Source organism: Heloderma suspectum, chromosome 2, assembly GCF_057233095.1.
Source record: "Heloderma suspectum isolate Gila_16-S chromosome 2, 16-S_ref, whole genome shotgun sequence".
Classification (NCBI taxonomy): Eukaryota; Metazoa; Chordata; class Lepidosauria; order Squamata; family Helodermatidae; genus Heloderma; species Heloderma suspectum.
Window position 1 is genome coordinate 318,128,672 of NC_139459.1, and position 17,366 is coordinate 318,146,037.

General features: G+C 44.1%; 1 long non-coding RNA gene across 1 annotated transcript; it reads right to left on the bottom strand.

Moving 5' to 3' along the window:
• Nucleotides 1-232: 232 nt before the first annotated feature.
• Nucleotides 233-15,333, bottom strand: LOC146354995 (uncharacterized). The gene is made up of 3 exons (XR_014788560.1): nt 14,273-15,333; nt 7,180-7,235; nt 233-1,685 (listed from the first exon to the last, which is right to left on the bottom strand). It is a non-coding gene; the product is annotated as an uncharacterized LOC146354995 (long non-coding RNA).
• Between the last annotated feature and the right edge of the window lie 2,033 nt (nt 15,334-17,366).

Here is a 17,366-nt window from a genome sequence, read left to right on the forward strand (position 1 = left end):
GTTATAGTTTTTCTAACTGACATACGCTTTTCTAGTATTAATTCATCCTGTTTCCCCAATATACCTTTCAGGAGATAGCATACCCAATTACCTCCAGATGCTTAGCCTTTTAGGAACACATATTAATTCATTAGCTTTTGGAATGCTCTCTTTCTTTGATTAAATGCACATGTTGTTTTTGTGTGAGAAGTCATGACTTGAACCTATGATTTGTAATACCAAAAAGAAGATTAGAAATACATGTTTATTTTATTCTATAGGAAGTTTTGATCCAAAATCTATGGACTGGATTTTATTTTTTGACATTATTTTTTGTGTAAGAGTGTATATTATGTGTGTGTATGTGTGTGTGTGTGGTTGTGGTGGGGGTGTAGCAGTAAAAACAGTTTAAATACAAAATAAGCACAAAATCAAAAGAAACAGAAATACAACAAGGAACAAAACTCACAGCAACCCCAGAATTAAATCACAGCTTTTAAAACTGAGGTCCAGAACCCATGGGTTCTTTATAGGCCTGGGCAAACACTGAGGTATTCAAGGCAGCTGTCCAACGATTCAATAACAAGCATTTTGTTAGTATTTCTATATATTCTGTCTAGGCCTGTTATTGTTAACTGCCCAGAGGACATTGTTAACTGAGCAGCATACAAATGATGTAAATAAGTAAGTAAGTAAATAAATAATAAAATTGTAAAAGGTCGGGTCTGAAACTTTGAAAAGGAGAACTTTCTGACTATTTTTTTGGTAGGGAAGTGTACAGGGACAAAAAGGGATGAAATTGAGTTCCCTGTTTTGGATATTTATGACTTACCATCATTCCTAAGCATTCTGCAGAAAACAAAATGGAGGCTGCTGTTTAAGGAGAGCCAGGAGAAGCACACATATGTTTTGGTCCCAGCTCCCCAATATCCCTCTCCACGTCCCCTTCCATATTTTGAGAATGGGGCTGTAAAACTGTGGGTCCCAGCACTAAATCTGTCACAATGTAACATGGCCCTGGAAGAGGGCTATACATAAAGGACTGGCTTGGCTCAGGGACAAAACTGAGAGTAGGAAAATATGCTTCTTGCTCCAACTGGTGGGAACACCAGGCTTAGGTTTAAGGATGTATGAGGATTTCATTTTTGCTTGCAAAACACATGAACATGCCCTGTTTGAAGCTCTGAATGCAAGTGTGAGCACGTGCCTGCAGAAAATATTTGCAAATTGTTGAATGCGTGCTTGTATACGTCTCATTCCCAGTTCTCAGTTCACATTTCATAATTAGTAAAAATTTGCTCTATTGACTTCCACGCTTTAGTCTATGGAGGAAAGTTCCACAAATTTGGGAAGATTTGTGCAAATCTCCTGTTTGATTGCTATTTGGTTTGCACAAATCTCCTGTTCGTGCAGAGCAAAAAGCAATCGCACATGCAAACAGGAATCGGGCACAAGATGAGTGGCAAGATGATGCTTGGAGAATCCCGGTGATCTTGAACATTCCTTGTTCACCCTTCCCTAGTTAGGTTCTGACTCAGGTAGCTGAAACCCAATCCTCTTGATTCCAAATAGGTGAAACTTTTTCAGAGCCTTTTGGAAACATTCTTGGGAGAAGCTCAGAAGGACTGAGCTTGGGGGAAGCTTCTCCACTGTCATCAGCCATCTCTTCTGCAAGTTTCCCACCAACAACGTCCCAAACTTAAAATCTGTGGAGGGGGCAAGCAGGGAAGGAGAGAGAAAACAGAAGCGAAAAGAGTTAGAAAAGCCAAGAACTGTCTGTAAGTTTGAAGCTCTCTGTAATGAACTCTTCTGACATGCTGGAATCGTCCATTGCCCACAGAAACTCTTAGGTGTTTTTTTTTTTTAGAGAGGAATCTTATAGGTGGCAGAGAGGGAGCAACCAAGGTGGAGGTGTCTGCATTTTCCCTTTCCATTTGGACTTTTACAGCCATTTTTCTTCTTTTTTAAAAAGTTCCCTCCCATTGCTCCCAACAAGAGAGATATAATCTCTGCTAGCTCTAGGGCTGGTGTAGTTTTTTTTCTTTTTGTTTTTTACCCCATTCTTGGTGTCTGTCTGGGTACAGGAAGATCCTGAAAATCCCAAGCCTCTCCTGGCATTCCCTGGAATGCCTCAGGAACACTTCCCTTTTGCCCTCTCCAACAACAGAAGAGCACTAGCATATAAAGTCAGGCCTCCTTGTCCAAGGTGCGGAACTCTCTCTCCCAGTCTTGAAGGGGGAGATCTGAAAAACCATGTAACCCTTTTGACACCCTCCTAAAGACCACAGGACTGGACCCTTAGTTTTTAAAATCCTCCTCATAAATTAGAGTTAGCAATGTAGACTTGGAGAATTGGCAGGGCACGTTTTGAACATTCTCAGATATCTTCAGTGCAAAGTGACTTGTTGTTGTTGTTGTTGTTGATGATGACAATAATAAAATTATTATTATTATTATTATTATTATTATTATTCTAGGGAGCCTGGGAAGCTGTTTTATACTGAATCACATCTTTGATCCAGCTAGTTCAATCTACCCTGACTGGCACTGGTTCCCCAGTAGGGATGGGGAAAAGTTTTGTTCAGTTTGCATTTTGATAAGAGTGTACCAAGTTCTTACTTCCTGGATCAACATACAAATCATAACACAGTTACATGTTCATTATTCTTACTTCTCACAATTCTGCAATTCAGTTCTCTGAACAAACAATGTATACCAAAATGTGCATATTAAGGGATAATGCACACAAAAATGCCTATATTAGTGGAACACACACACAGAGAGCATTATATTAAGGCACAGCTGGGGAATGGGCAGCACTACAGATGTTGTTGGACTTCAACTCTAGCCAGCATAATGAGTGGTGAGCGAAGATGGGAGTTGCAGTCCAACAACTTCTGGAGGGCCTGTACATTTCCAGGGCCTGTATTAAGGAAAATGGCTTGCAAAATTAGGCAAACCTAAAATCAAAATTGCTGTATGACGCAAACTTGCATACAAAAATGCACGTATTACAAAAAATGCACACAAAAAAGCAAACACATTTTCACACTGACTTTTTTTTTTGAAAAGTGGTAAATACAGATGTCAGCAGAGTCCGGTTGGGGGCTTGAGCTCAGTGGATTACTGCCAGCTCGGCCCCCCAGACTGGAGTCCGTGGACTGCTGTGCTTGCCCAACTCGGTGTGCGTCAAGTCGGGCAAGTGCGGTGGGCCCCACTGTTCTAGCAAGCCACCATTTAGACCACTTACACCTGTAACGGTGCGTAAATGGCTGCCATGTATGTAAAATCGGCTGCCATGTATGTAAAATCGGCTGCCATGTATGTAAAATCGGCCTTTATGGAAAAGGCCAAGCCGCCATTTTGCGCAGAATGGCAGCTCGATGGAGGAGCAGGATGCCACTCGCTGCTCACTGGGCACCTGTGGACTGCCTAGTGCCTAGTGGCTTGTTGCATGTGGTGAGCAGAGTTGCATGGCCGGCAGGGGGTCTGGCGAGCATTGTGGATGGGGGTGAGTTTGTCCATCCCTAATGGCAAACTGATGCAGAAATGGGATGGAATGAAAATTAAGAGAGAAAGATTAAAAATTAAAAAAAGATTAAAAAAAAGATTAAAAAAGGAAATTAAGAGAGAAAATTAAGAGAGAAAAATGAGAAACCAAAACTGACAGATGCGCCCATCCCTATTCTCCAGGGTTTCAGAAAGGAGTCTTTCCCAGTCCTATGTGGAGATGCCAAGGTTTGAAACTGGGACCTTCTGGATGCAAAGCAGGTGCTCTCCCTCTGAGCTGCAGCCCTTCCCCAGAAGGCAAAGCCTTTCTCCCAGCAAATGAATGCAAAGAAATAAAAAGCTACACTTCCCCAGTCCATATCTTCAGGAAATCTCCACTGCTGTTCACTCTTTGCGACTTGGTATGTGGAGGTGTGGGAGAGGGTAGGGGGCGTACAGAAAACTGGTAGATTTGAGAGGTCTTGTGACAAGCATTCCAAGCCAAGGCAAAACTGGGGAATGGTGATGTTGGGCTTGGCTCATAATGCTTGGAGATTTTAGAAAATTGGGGTTGGAGGTGTTTTCCCACCACCCTTTCCAAAGGTCTTCTCTATTCCTACTCAGGCATAGTATGTGTTCCTGCAATATACAGGTTATAATATTGTCATGGCGTTCTGTTGTACAGTCTTCCTACCTTTCACCAGAAAAAAGATAAATCCTCTTTAAAAAGTTTCCAAAATAAGTTTCTCCCTCCCTGCCTAGCAGGCAGAGAAGGCTAATGTCTCCCTGCTGAAAGCATTAACTGATTGCATTGTTGCTTGAGCACAGCAGCTGTCCTTACACATTTAGACTCCCAGTGACAACAAAATTAAGGCAGCCTTCCCTCCTGTTAGGCAATAAAATCATTTTCTTAACTTCTCAGAGAACTGAAGACTCTTCAGAGTTTCAGGGAAGCATAGGTGCAAAAGAGGACAGGCCGTCCAGTTCCCAAATTTTCCCAGTGGAGGAAATTGGCCATGGGTATGGGTGTGTGTGTGTGTGAACTTTCTTATGGATGAAAGGTCTGAGTAATCATTAGTAAAGGTTTACAGTTGTATAAAAAGAACAGTAGAACACTAAGAGAGTATTAATACATTTCATACAGTTTTTGATATGCACAGTTACCTGATTATCTGATTTTTTAATGGCTAGGCCAACTGGGGAAATCATGTGTTTCACTGTGTATTATGTGTAGAATTGGGCTTTGCCTGTCCCCCAGCTGTTATCCAGCAGCCATTCCACCAAGCTGCAGCTGGGATAGAGAAGGAAAGCAGGGCTACCATCAGCCCTACTGAGAAGCCAGCCTCATCCAGCGTTGCCTCTCCCACAACTGCCAAGCACCCATTCTATTTGGTAGAAGAAGGAGAGACAGGAAACAGGCTCATGTCATTGGTTCAGCTGTTATTGTTCAGTCGTTAAGTCGTGTTTGACTCTTCGTGACCCTATGGACCATAGCACGCCAGGCCTTCCTGTCCTCTGCTCTCTCCCGGAGCGTGCTCAAGTTCAGAGCTGAGAGACCTGCAATTTTTTTGATCCTCCTCATCTTTGAACTTTCCATTCCAGCTGGTTGTGATAAGAAGACCAACCGTCTCCAGCTACATAACAGCCATTACAGCTGGTTATTATAAGAACCTAATAATAATTGGTGCCTGAGGCTAGATGTACACTACTGCTGTATAGTGGTAATGAAGTCCACTGATAACTGTAGGGGCATATTACACATTTGATATACCACTTTTGTAGTGTTATTTGATTTCCCGCTTTTCATTCCTCATTAGTCAATATACCACAACAAATGTCATTGTGTGTCCTATGAGGTATAAATGCGCAAAAGTGATATAGCATTACCATGATGGGATCGTAATGATACGACTCAAGGTGTAGATCTGAGTCTTCTCGTGTTTCTTTCCCCTTCCCTTCCCCCCATCCTGGAGGGGGGGCATTGAGCAATTTGTTTGAAAACAGTAGATATCATAGATGTGTCTCCAGGCAAAAAAATCTGAAAAGCTTCAGACGGATAGGTAGAGGGTCTAGGGAGTTATGGTGATTGAAAACCAAGACTTTTTTTTTATACTGAAGCCTGCTGGGGTTGGAAGAATGGCCATCTCATGATTCCATCCTTTCCCTCCCCAAAACACAGTGATTGGAGACCCCTGGTAAAACATGCTCTATGATGAGAAGGTGGACCTGCCTGGCAATCACTCAACCTCACTCCCCCCACCCTATCAATGTTTAGAGAAAGAAAGCAAAATATCCTATTTTTGGCAACACATTGGCTGCCTTTCCAAAGCTGTATCATGAATGAAGCCTCACATAGGGTCTAGCTTTGGTTCTGGTCACTTCAGAGGGAAGCCTCAGAAATGGTCATTCGGGGCCCGATTTGCCTGAATCTGATGCACATCTCTGGTAGAAATGCTTAAAATAAATTTTAAAAATATGTTGAATGCTAGGTGTATCTCAGTCAGGACATGTAAGCATAGTCAGGTAATCATAACAGGAAGAGACACTGATGAAAGCAGCTTCAGCTTCTTGGTGGAGAATCCTTTCCCACTGAGGAAGACACTTGGACGATACGTCCCAGCATCCCTGGTGGAAACATGCTGCTGTTCAGGGCAATTTCACTGACACAAGACCAGTGTCAGTTGCAATGGAGCATCACATTCCCATGGGGGATGGTGGGACCTCTAATAACAGTGCCTTCTTCACTAGGAAGGGATGCTGTGATGAGGAGCTTGAACCCCCAATACTACCTCCAGCAACTGTCCCTTCTCCTCTCCTGAGGGCCACTTGGGGTAGAAGGGGAAGGGGGGGCACCTGCTTCACACACTCCTTGTTCCCCTGCAAAATCATTGAGATTTGGCAGCTGCAGTAGCAGCTAGGAATGAATGAGACATTTGTTTCAGTTTGTTTTTTATCAGTTTGCACTTTCTGGACCAAACATGTCCAGAACACAATCTGCGGTCGAACACAATCTACGGTTGAAGTCTGCACATTTCTGAGCTTGCAATGTGATTCATGGACTGCCTCCCCCCACCCCATGCATTTGACAGCATGCATACATTTGAAAAATGCACATGAAAAAATGCATACTTTTGAAAAATACACACAAATATGCTTTATTCAATGGGAGAAGAATGCACGCATTTCAAAGATGCACACAATTGATGAGTACATTTGGAAAAATACGCATGAAAATACAGATGGATTTACACGTGAAAAGATAAAAAAAAGCTTGCAACCTGATATGGACTTGAGTTGGAATGAGCTTCAAGATGGAATTTGGAGAACTTAGTTGAACTCGAGTTTTGCCGACTTCCATATCCCTAGTGGCAGCTGTGGCAGGCCTCAAAAATAGCCACACGGGGCTACATTTCCAAGCTAGGGAGGATTCAGGGCTTTGGAGAGTTGAAGTCTCAACATCTACTTTACAGAAACCAAAGAACTGATTTTTTAATGCCCAGTTCTGACTAATATGTGGCAAGTAGCCCATGATGGTGAATTTAAAAGATAAGTCTTTAGGATAATTATATGGAGTGGTCCTAGTGGAGATACTAAACTGTAGGTAGAAGAACAAAACTCTTTCCAGCATGAAACCATGCGTATCTGCCACAGCAGGACATATCACCTATTTTCTAAAACACATCGTTTAATTTTCCACCCTCTTGATCTCACCTTTGTAAAACAGTGTGGGAAATTCGACCTCTTGTTTCTTGTAGTGCTCCTGAAAACTGAAAGACAAATTAATGTGCTTACTTTAAATCATTATTACATATCTGCCCGTCCCTGGAAGAGTGGATGTTTTGTGCTCTTATGACATAAGAGCAATTCTGCAAAACCTCACTTTTACATTTAGATGCCACTGTTTCATAGTAGTTTAAATGGAACGGAATGAATATTTTTTAGAAAAATGTTTCCCCATCCTCCTGCAGGTCCTACAGAGGGTTGTATTCAATGGTTTCATTCCACTCGCAGTTGGCAAACAGGTAGTCTAACAGATTTTCTCTTCCCTCCTGCAACCCTCCATGTTCCCCCCAGATCTGCTCTGGAGGTTTGGGGGACCCTCTGGAGGAGATTCAGGGATGTGTGGGGGGCTGCAGGGGGAACAAAATGATGGAGAAATCCAGTTACAGTCGTGCAACTGTTGGATCCAAGCCAGAATGATTTCAGTGGCTAGAAAGTAGGGGGGGAAATTAACCAGTATCTTGAGGAGAAATACAGCCAGCGATACCGCACAGCAATGGTGGCTGGCCGTATCACCAGCGATGCAGAGCCGGCTCAGATGGATTACAGAGGGAGGCAGAGGTATGTGCTCCATTCCACTATGGAACCGGATTCTTTGTAATCCGGCCTCATTGGGGTCCATGGTGGAATTCTCCGCCGTCCCTAGTAGGGATGGCGGAGAATTTCTCCCCGAATCTTCGGGGGGCCGAGCGCCAACGCATTCGGCCCCCTGAAATCGGCGGTGAAATTCTCTGCCCTCCCCCCCGGGATGGGACTTACCTTTGTCGAATGTCCCTCCTGGCGGCGGGTCCCGGCGGCGGTTCATCAGCCTTTCGTCAGGGGCAGGGGCGGCAGCCGGTCTTCTGACCGGCTGCCGCCACCACCATTACTAAGTAAAGTGTAAAAAAACAAACAAACCTTGTGATAGGCTACGTAACGATTAACGTAGCCTATCACGGCTAGATTTCCAAAGTCAGCCGTGATAGGCTATGTAAATCATTATGTAGCCTATCACGGGTGACTTTGAAAAAAAAAAAAGTGCGTACGCAAATGGCGGCACCCTATGGGTGCCGCCATTTGCATTCTATTTGGTCCCGGTAGTCTACGTAAAGATTTACGTAGACTATGGTGTAGTCTACGTAAAAATTTACGTAGACTATGGTGTAGTCTATGTAAATCTTTACGTAGACTACCAGGACCAAATAAGGAACGCAAATGGCGGCGCCCATAGGGTGCCGCCATTTGTGTACGCGCTTTTTTTTTTTTTTCAAAGTCACCCATGATAGGCTACGTAACGATTAACGTAGCCTATCATGGCTGACTTTGGAAATCTAGCCATGATAGGTACGTTAATCATTACGTAGCCTATCACTTTTTTTTTTTTTACTTTTTGTTTCGTGGCCAGGGAGACGGGGCGCTTCTCCCCGGCCTGAATTTCGGCCGGGCGAGGCAGAGCGCCTCCCCCCTCGGCCTGAATTTCGGCCGGGCGAGGCGGGACGCCTCCCCCCCCTCACCTGAACTTCAGGGGGAGAAGCGAAGTGCCTCCCCCCCACTGCGAAGCACCCCTGCAAAAAGGTAAAGTGACTTTCGTACATCCCTAGCTGAGTGAGGGCTAATGCCAGACGCAAATGGCGTAGTGGATGCCAGTTGCGGCCGTAAAGCTGTTAGATTAACCTAAATGCAGCCATTTACCATAAATGGCTGCATTTCAGTTAATCTAACAGCTTTACGGCCGCAAATGGCGTCCACCACACCATTTGCATCCGGACTTAGCCCTCACTCAGCCAGCGATACATCACAGCAATGTTGGCTGGCCATATCGCCAGCAATGTGGAGCCAGTGGCCGGCTCTGCGGGATTGCCGTGGAACAGAGCTGGCTCAAACGGATTCCGTGGGGTGGGAGGGATTGCCTCCCCCTGCGGGCAGATTCCCACCCAGACCAGCAGGTAGGGAATCCACCCATCCCTAAAATACACAAATATGTCCTGAAACAGTATTCTATAATATGCTTGTTTCATTTCACTCACTTGTAGGAGTGGAAGAGATCTCAAAAGTACTCTATCCTTTATCAAGATTGGTAAAACACATCCACACTAGCTATAGAAGACTATTCAATAAACTAAAAGAATGTGAGAACTTGTGTTGTCCAGGGGACCATTCACACATTATGAAAATACTTTCCTATTGGAGTCTGTAACGTCTTCTAGATTACTAGATGGGATTGGGTGTTATGATCACATTATGCCTGTGCGATACCAACTGCACTCGAAAGTTGGTTTCTAGGTTCAGATAAAAGGCCTGATTTTGTTATTAAGGCCCTTCACAGCTTATGAATAAGGTACTACTTTAATATTCAGGTTTCAAGGAAGTGATAATTGTCAAAGTGCTTAACGGTATAACCAGGGGAGGCGGGTGGCTCCAGTTCTGGTGGGACAGAGATTCCATTCTTGGTTTTAGTTACAACCAGCCAGAAGGCTAAAGGAGCTATCCAAGGTGCTGGACCCATTTTGCAGATTCATGAGATGACATATTCTCCCCTGAATATAACCCAACACTCCCCGCCCCGCCCAGGTTGCCAGAACACAGTAATTGTTAAATAATGTAATGAAGCACTTACTAGGGATTGTTGAGAAATTTAAGATTTGTGAATTCACATATGAACTAACCTGGCCCACAGCTCCCAGAACAATATGTAAATCAGAACTTATCCATTAGCTTCTATGCTTTTTGAGTGTTCCAAAACAGTTCTTGGTCCAAAAAAGCATCAGCTTGTGTTATACAAGTCCTATTGAATTCAGTGAAACTTACTCCTAGGGAAGTGTGTATCCTGTTCCTAAGGATTGTAGTCTTAGTGTAAAGAAGTGTATCCTACTTTATATTTCCCTATTCTTGTCTCACCATAGTATGCAAAAAACAAAGCTTTATTTTGTATGCCTTTCTGGGGGAAACGTATTCTGCAAATTACAGTTGTAAATAACTATTTTCTGTGCAGAAGCTTCACTGTCTAATTTCTCAGTTATGTGCTTGTGCTACAAGGAAAACTAAAAGTCAGACATAGCGGCTAAGTAGATAAAAGTGAGTTAAGAGAAAATGCCTCTTAGCAAATGAAAAATTGCAAACATTATTTAATTCACTTAATATTTTCACAACATGCATGAGTGCTAATCTTAGGGAAATCGCATGTAGCAAACACAATTTTACTTCTCTTGTCTAGTTCTCTCAGTAAGAAGCTGTAAATTAACTTCAGCCTCTCAAAATGTAATAGAAACATTTATTTTCTAAAGCAATCTGTTCCATTTTGCTTTATATGAAAATGTGAATTAACAGTGCTGATATAGCAAATATGAAACTGGTTATAATGTAAAATGCATGTAACATTAATAATAGTTAAAAGTTATTAACCATACTAAAAGAGTGCATTTTTTTTCTATTAAGATGTATAGCAGGAGTCCATCTTCATAACAATGGACTTTCAGAATCCCTTCGGATGATTTCCATTAATTTGAAATACAATTCCTTTGGTGATTGAAGAATCCACTATTTGATTGGCAACATTTGCTGTATCTATCAGAACTGGAAACATCCGTGAAATATTGCTGGTTTCCAGAACATTCTTTAAATCAGTATCAGAGCAATCCTATGTTGCTGGGAGAGCATCCCAAGGACCATAGGATACAGTGGATATCCCCTCCCAAGGCCAAAGACACTCCTATGACCTTGGTTGATCCGAGGTTGGGCTGTTCCCCTACCCTACCCCCACCCCCTCACAGCTGCCACAGAAAGCACAGTGGTGGCTGTTCTTCCAAGGTCACAACTGGGGAGCTCTCTGATAGAGCAAGATGGAAATAGCAAGCATCTGACATCCCTCATATGTCTCTGAACCCTGACATTCCATGAAATAGCTTCCCAGTGTTGGATATAGGAACTGAGGAAGCTGCCTTATACCAAGTCAGACTGTCGATCTAACCCAGTATTGTGTACTCTCAGGAGCTATCAGGAGTCTTCGGCAGAGGGTTCCCCTCACCCCCCGCCCTGCTATCAGAGATCTTTTACTAAGTGAAGTTGCCAGGACTTGACCCTGGGACTTTCTGCATGCAAGCCATGTGCTCTACCATACAGCTATGGTCCCTGCCAAGTCCCACTGATACCACTTCGCAAAATAAAGCTTTAGCACACAGTGCAATTACAAAGAGAACCAGTGTGGTTTAGTAGGTAGAGGGTCAGACTTTGATCTGTGAGAGCTGGGATCAGATTTCCACTCAGTCAGTCATGAAGCTGGGGATGGCCAAGAATTTCTTCACGAATCTCTGGGAGGCCAAATGCCAATGCATTCGGCCCCCTGAAATTGTTGGGGAAATTCTCCGCCCCCCCCCCCCCCCCGGGATGGGACTTCATGCGAATGTCCCTCTCGGCGGCAGGTCCTGGCGGCGTTTTGTCACATAGATTACGTAGATTACGTAGACTACGGCAAAAATAAGGGCAACGCTATTTGCGTTGCCCTTATTTTCGCCGTAGTCTACGTAAAGATTTACGTAGACTATAACACTACTAACACTACAACACTACAATACGCATGTTTGATCTTCTTTGGGATCTGACCGTACGCTGGGCAGCTATTCACCTGGCAAGCTGCAGTAGGGTCTAGTCCCCTTCTTCAATTCTCCAGTTGCAGGTCTGACCGTACGCAGGGGGACAGTTTCCCGGTGTGTCCACAGTAAGGTCTAGCCTGAGTCTTCTTACTGCTTTTTCAGAATGATTTTTAAAGGATTTTCAGGATTTCTGTTTATGGTCTACTTTCCCCCTCTCGCTCTCTTGACTCGTGTCCAATGTATCCAGGGTTTAATTCTAGCTGCTTTCATAGCTGCGGGGGTGGAAAGTATGACAGTTTTCAGTCCTCTCCATCTGGGAGTCAAAGGGTTATTTTTCCCTCTTTAACTCATACTTTAACTCTTGGTTGGAAAGGATGAGCTTCTGTGATGGGAATGGCTTATTTTTTTAAGACAAAGCGGCGCTGGGCTTGAAGAACTTTGCTCAGTGTTTGAACTTTTTGTTTAAGGCTAACGTTTGCTTACTTTTGATGCTGCTCCAGTGTCAATTATGAAGTCAATGTCACGGCCCCTCACAGTCAATATCACGGCCCCTCTCAAGCTGTCTCCCTCTTCGCCCATTCTGGCCTCTTTGGTTTTTTCCTTTGTGTATTTGATTTATTTTATTTGGGCATTCATGCCACTAATGTCCATCTTGTCTACACTGGGCACACTGGTTCTTTTTTAAGAATCTTCTGCCTCTGCTGGGTCTTCTTCTTTTCTTATTTCATCTATGTCTTCTTGGGCCTCTGGGTTGAGGGAGGTATACTGGCGATAGGCATTTGAAAGACGCTCCAAGTACGCTCTGGGGCCTCGGTGGCACCTTGCAGCACTTTAGACACTTTGGTCATATTAACTGACTTCTTCATACCTGCTTTCATGGCTTTTAACAGCAGGGTTTGATACTGGGTGAGGCGCCCTAGCCGCACTTGTGTTTTGGGATTCCAGCGAGGGGGGGATTTATTTACAAGGAGACTTTATTGGGTAACTTACAGCACACAGGAGTACTTAATGGTTGGATCAGACAGCTTCTCTGAACCACGAGCTATTGGGCTAAATGGGTTTTTATACCATACATGTTACCCATGAGGCAGCACAACACTAGCAAGCATTTTTAGCATAGGCTAGAAGTGTTTGGTTCTCAGGCACAGCTTCCTGTAAACAACTTCGCTTCCCAAAGTGCTTGATAACACTTTTATTTATTAGTATGGGAAGACAAATTTTTTCTTTCTTTTTCTTTCTTTTTCTTTGCTGATCTGCCTGTATTGCAGATCATGTTTCAAACTTTTTATATAAAACTTTCTGCTCTATGCACCAGCCTTGTCTCTTTATTTGTCTTTTTCAAGTTAAACTCACTTACTTAAACCTTTCTGCCTTACACTAGTCCCACTGACACACATTTGGGATAGGTTCTTCTTCTCCTTCTAGTTAGATTTTCTTTATCTTAAAGAACTATTACATTATTGTGGCTACTTTACCCCAGGTAATAAGCTCCAGGCACAATCAGCTGCTTTTAATTTACCCTGGGGGCAACTATGGCCACGCTTCTTTTTTATAAATGTTTTTTTTTTTTTGCCTCTTGCCTTTTCTTTCTTCTTTTTTTTCTCTCTTCTCTATCTGTCTGCTACTTTCTCTATTCCTTCTTTTTTACTTGCTTTTGTCTTTCTTCTACTTGACTTTGTCTTTTCTCCTCGTCATCCATTGGGAACCACACTTAGTATTATTTGGAGTTGCAACTAACACTAATCTGCAAATATCACATATATTTTATGATATTTAAGAAATCATAAAATATACACAACAAACTTTTTCTGCAATTTAACACAATGAATGGAAAACACTTTTTGCATGGTAAGGCATGATGGAGCAGATCCAGCAATCATACTGCTCTTCTGGCTGAAAGCTCAGGGCCCATTAAAATTAAGGGACGGGCATACCCACACACGCAAAGAGTTCTAGGTCACCATTTTTGCATCGGCAACTCTATGCTGCATGAATTCTGGCAAAAGGAAATCTAAAAGTTATAAATCAAACTCAGCCTGCTGTACACTGAGCTGACTACAAACACAGACACATGGTCCACAGCGATGAGAGTTCAAGTTTATCAAAAGCTTCACAGCACTGTCCATGGCAAGTTTTTGACAATTTAAAATTTTAATTCATGTGCAGAGTGTCTCTAAAAAGCCCAGATGATGATGGAGGCAAACAGTGAAGGCTCTGGGCAATGAAGATGCGATGTTTCCAGCAAAGGCTCTCCACTTTTGCATCAGTTTAAAAAGGGAAAGTGTGGCCCTACACCCCTTCTGACAGACAAGGGCCTTTAACTTTTTAGCAAGGCCTCTGTCTAAACAGAGCGGCACAGCTCAGCTCTCCAGCCATGACACTTTAACTTGGGCAACTCCTTTGTAAATTTTATTTTACTTCTGTCAGGTTCTCTCACAGACATTTTAAAAACTTACTCTTTTTTTTTTTCTTCTAACCTGGTACACGAAAGCACTGAAACACTGAGTGCCGAAACTCAGGACGCTGGGGGGTGATGGGCATCGCCTTATACTTGCATTTTTCAAGCAGCCATTAATCTTCGGGGAGGCGGTGGGGTGATTTGCAGGACTTCAAAGGCAAGCTTCTCAGTTTGTTTGTATTTGTAAATCCCAAGCTTAAAACAGGACACGATGAGGTACAGGGCAGCCAAATTCTTGCTTTGGCACGGGCAACAAATAACTCGGTTCAGCTTTCTTCGCTGGAGTCTCAAACAGGAAAACAGTCTTAATTTAAAGTTGTAACATCACTGACAGCGTCAGCCAGCCAGCTACACAGATCTCATTGTTTTTTAAGACAGTTGCTCCAATATCTTATTTTCTTCTCAATCAGGTTGGGTCTCCCAGCTTACACAGTTTATTGCAGCTTTCAGGAGCATGGCAGTAGCGTGATTTTGGCTTGGCCAGGAACATGCTGTCTGGTTTCTCGGTCTCTTTAGCACACACACTTAGGCAGTGTAACACTGGACACTCAAATCAGTGAGATTTCTTCATTGCAGGGAATCCCACGGCAAAAGCTTAATGGTTACGCTCTTCAGAAATCATATAGCTGATGGTCAGTAGCTACAGGCTCTATGCAATCTTAACACAGTTCAAAGCTAAACACGGTTACCTTGACAGAGATCTTCAACGTGGTCTTTCCACTTTATTCTGCTTTGGGACAGTCTTATGGCACACTTTTTACTTGAAGAGGGGTCTAGCCTGTGCTCTGGGGGCTGATTCTTCACCTTTATTTTCTATTTTGCCTTCATCTTCTGGGTCTTCATTTTCAGTTTCCATTTCTTAGGGATTTCATCTCAATTAGGCGAGGTGATGATGTTGCACAACTCAGAACGTTGTGGGCAATTTTCCTGCCCCCCCTCTCTCGGCGCGCTAGGCTAACAGCTACGTCTTCGGCCTTACACTCTCACGCTCCCACGCTTTGTTAAAAGCCAGACTGTCCTGCAACATTTTTCTAATTAACAGCCTCAGATCTTGTTTTTTTTTCCCCTCTCAGCTCGACCTTGAGCTTTTTGCTGTTTTCTCTTTCTATTCTGAATCTTTTTTTAAAAAAAACCTTTTTCTTTCTTTGTTTGACATACATCTCAAGGGGGTGCAAGGTTTGCTTCCCCCACCACCCATAGCCTCCCTCCTAAATTGAAGACAGACACAATTAGGGAATGGGAATTGGTCAGTGAGTAAGGGGTCTCACTGGCCGACACAAGAGGATTTTTCACACCACGCACTTTGCTACTGGCCTGGGCACCCGGACGGTCAACGGTATGCTTCAGAAACCGCAGTAGCCACTCACACAATCATTCTCTCCACTGCATCCATATGTCCCTGCCACCCACTTTTCCCACTTTTTACCAGAGCGGAAAACGGCTTCCCCAGCTTCCTCAGCTTCCTACTGAGTACTGGCGTGCTAGGTACTGGCGCCCACTCGGGGGTGTGATCAGGCCCCCCTTCTACCCGCAAGGAGTAGGTTCTTTTGTATACATATACCACCAACACTGACCTTCTTCACAAGGCGGGGCCCTCTTTTTTTCTGCCCAGTGGCCTTTCTCCCTAAAGGCGGGGCCCTCTTTTTCCCATATACTTGCCTTTCTCCTGAAGGCTTCCAATGTGGGTTTCAACTCAATTGCAGCTGCAATACAGGCAGGGCTCAAGTTCCTTCCTCCGCTTCCCAAGGTTCTCTTGCTGCTCGCTGCCGTTTGGGCGATCCCGGTGCAGGCTTTCTCCCATTCACTCGACAAAAAGGTCGGTGGCGCCAAGAAAGGGAGGCATGCGCCGAGCTCGTCCTCCTGGTGCGGCGATCAAGAGCAGGCAACTGTCACCTGTCTGGCTCAGAGCCTGCCACATCCGAGTCACAGCACCATTTAAGGAATAAGGAACACGAATGGCGGCTCCCTATGGGGGCCGCCATTTGCGTACGTGTTCTTTTTTTTTTAAAGTCACCAGTGATAGGCTACGTGATGATTAACGTAGCCTATCAAGGCTGACTTTGCAGATCTAGATGAACTGCATCTTTAATGCAGTTCATCTAGATTACGTAGACTACCGTGAAAATAAGGACAACGCTATTTGCGTTGCCCTTATTTTCGCCGTAGTCTACGTAAAGATTTACGTAGACTACAGCGACCAAATAAGGAACGCGAATGGCGGCTCCCTATGGGGGCCGCCATTTGCGTACGCGCTTTTTTTTTTAAGTCACCCGTGATAGGCTACGTGACGATTTACGTAGCCTATCACAGCTGACTTTGCAGATCTAGCCGTGATAGGCTACGTTAATTGTCACGTAGCCTATCACGGGGGCGTTTTTTTAAAAAAACTTTTTATTTCGCGGCCGGGCGAGGCGAGGCGCCTCCTCCCTGGCCTGAATTTCGGCGGGGCAAGGTGGGAAGCCTCCCCCCCGGCCTGAACTTCGGGGGGAGAGCAGCGAAGCGCCTCCCCCCCACTGCAAAAAGCTGCGAGACCAGGTAAGTGGCTTTCGTGCACTCCTAGAAAAAAGGAACTAGCATTTGCCATTTGGTCCACCTCGTTCAGTATTGTATATATCAGGGGTGGGCAGAAAGTAGACCTCCAGATGTTTTGGACTTCGACTCCCAGCATTCCTGACCATTGGCCATGTTGGCAGGGACTTCTGGGAGTTGAAGTCCAAAACATCTTGAGATCTCCCTTCTGCCCACCACTGGCCTATACTGACCAGCAGCAACTCTCCATAGGCTTTAACGTCCTTTTTCTGGTCCATCACCGACTTGAATCTTGAGGTTTGCCAGTGAGTGCACACAACTCATGGCAATGTAGAGTTGTCCATGGCAGAAGTCAGGTGTAGGCAGATAGATGCCAACTTGGTTTGCCTGGCTCCAACATGAGCCATTCCAGGACCCCATCCAACCTCACCGTGAAAGTGCAGCAAAGGGTAAACTAAGGGGTCACCATGACACTCCATGTAGGAGATCTTGCAGCACTGTCCACCTTTAGGGTATACCATCAGACAACAATCATGGAGAATGTTACAATGTCGAAAGTGAGG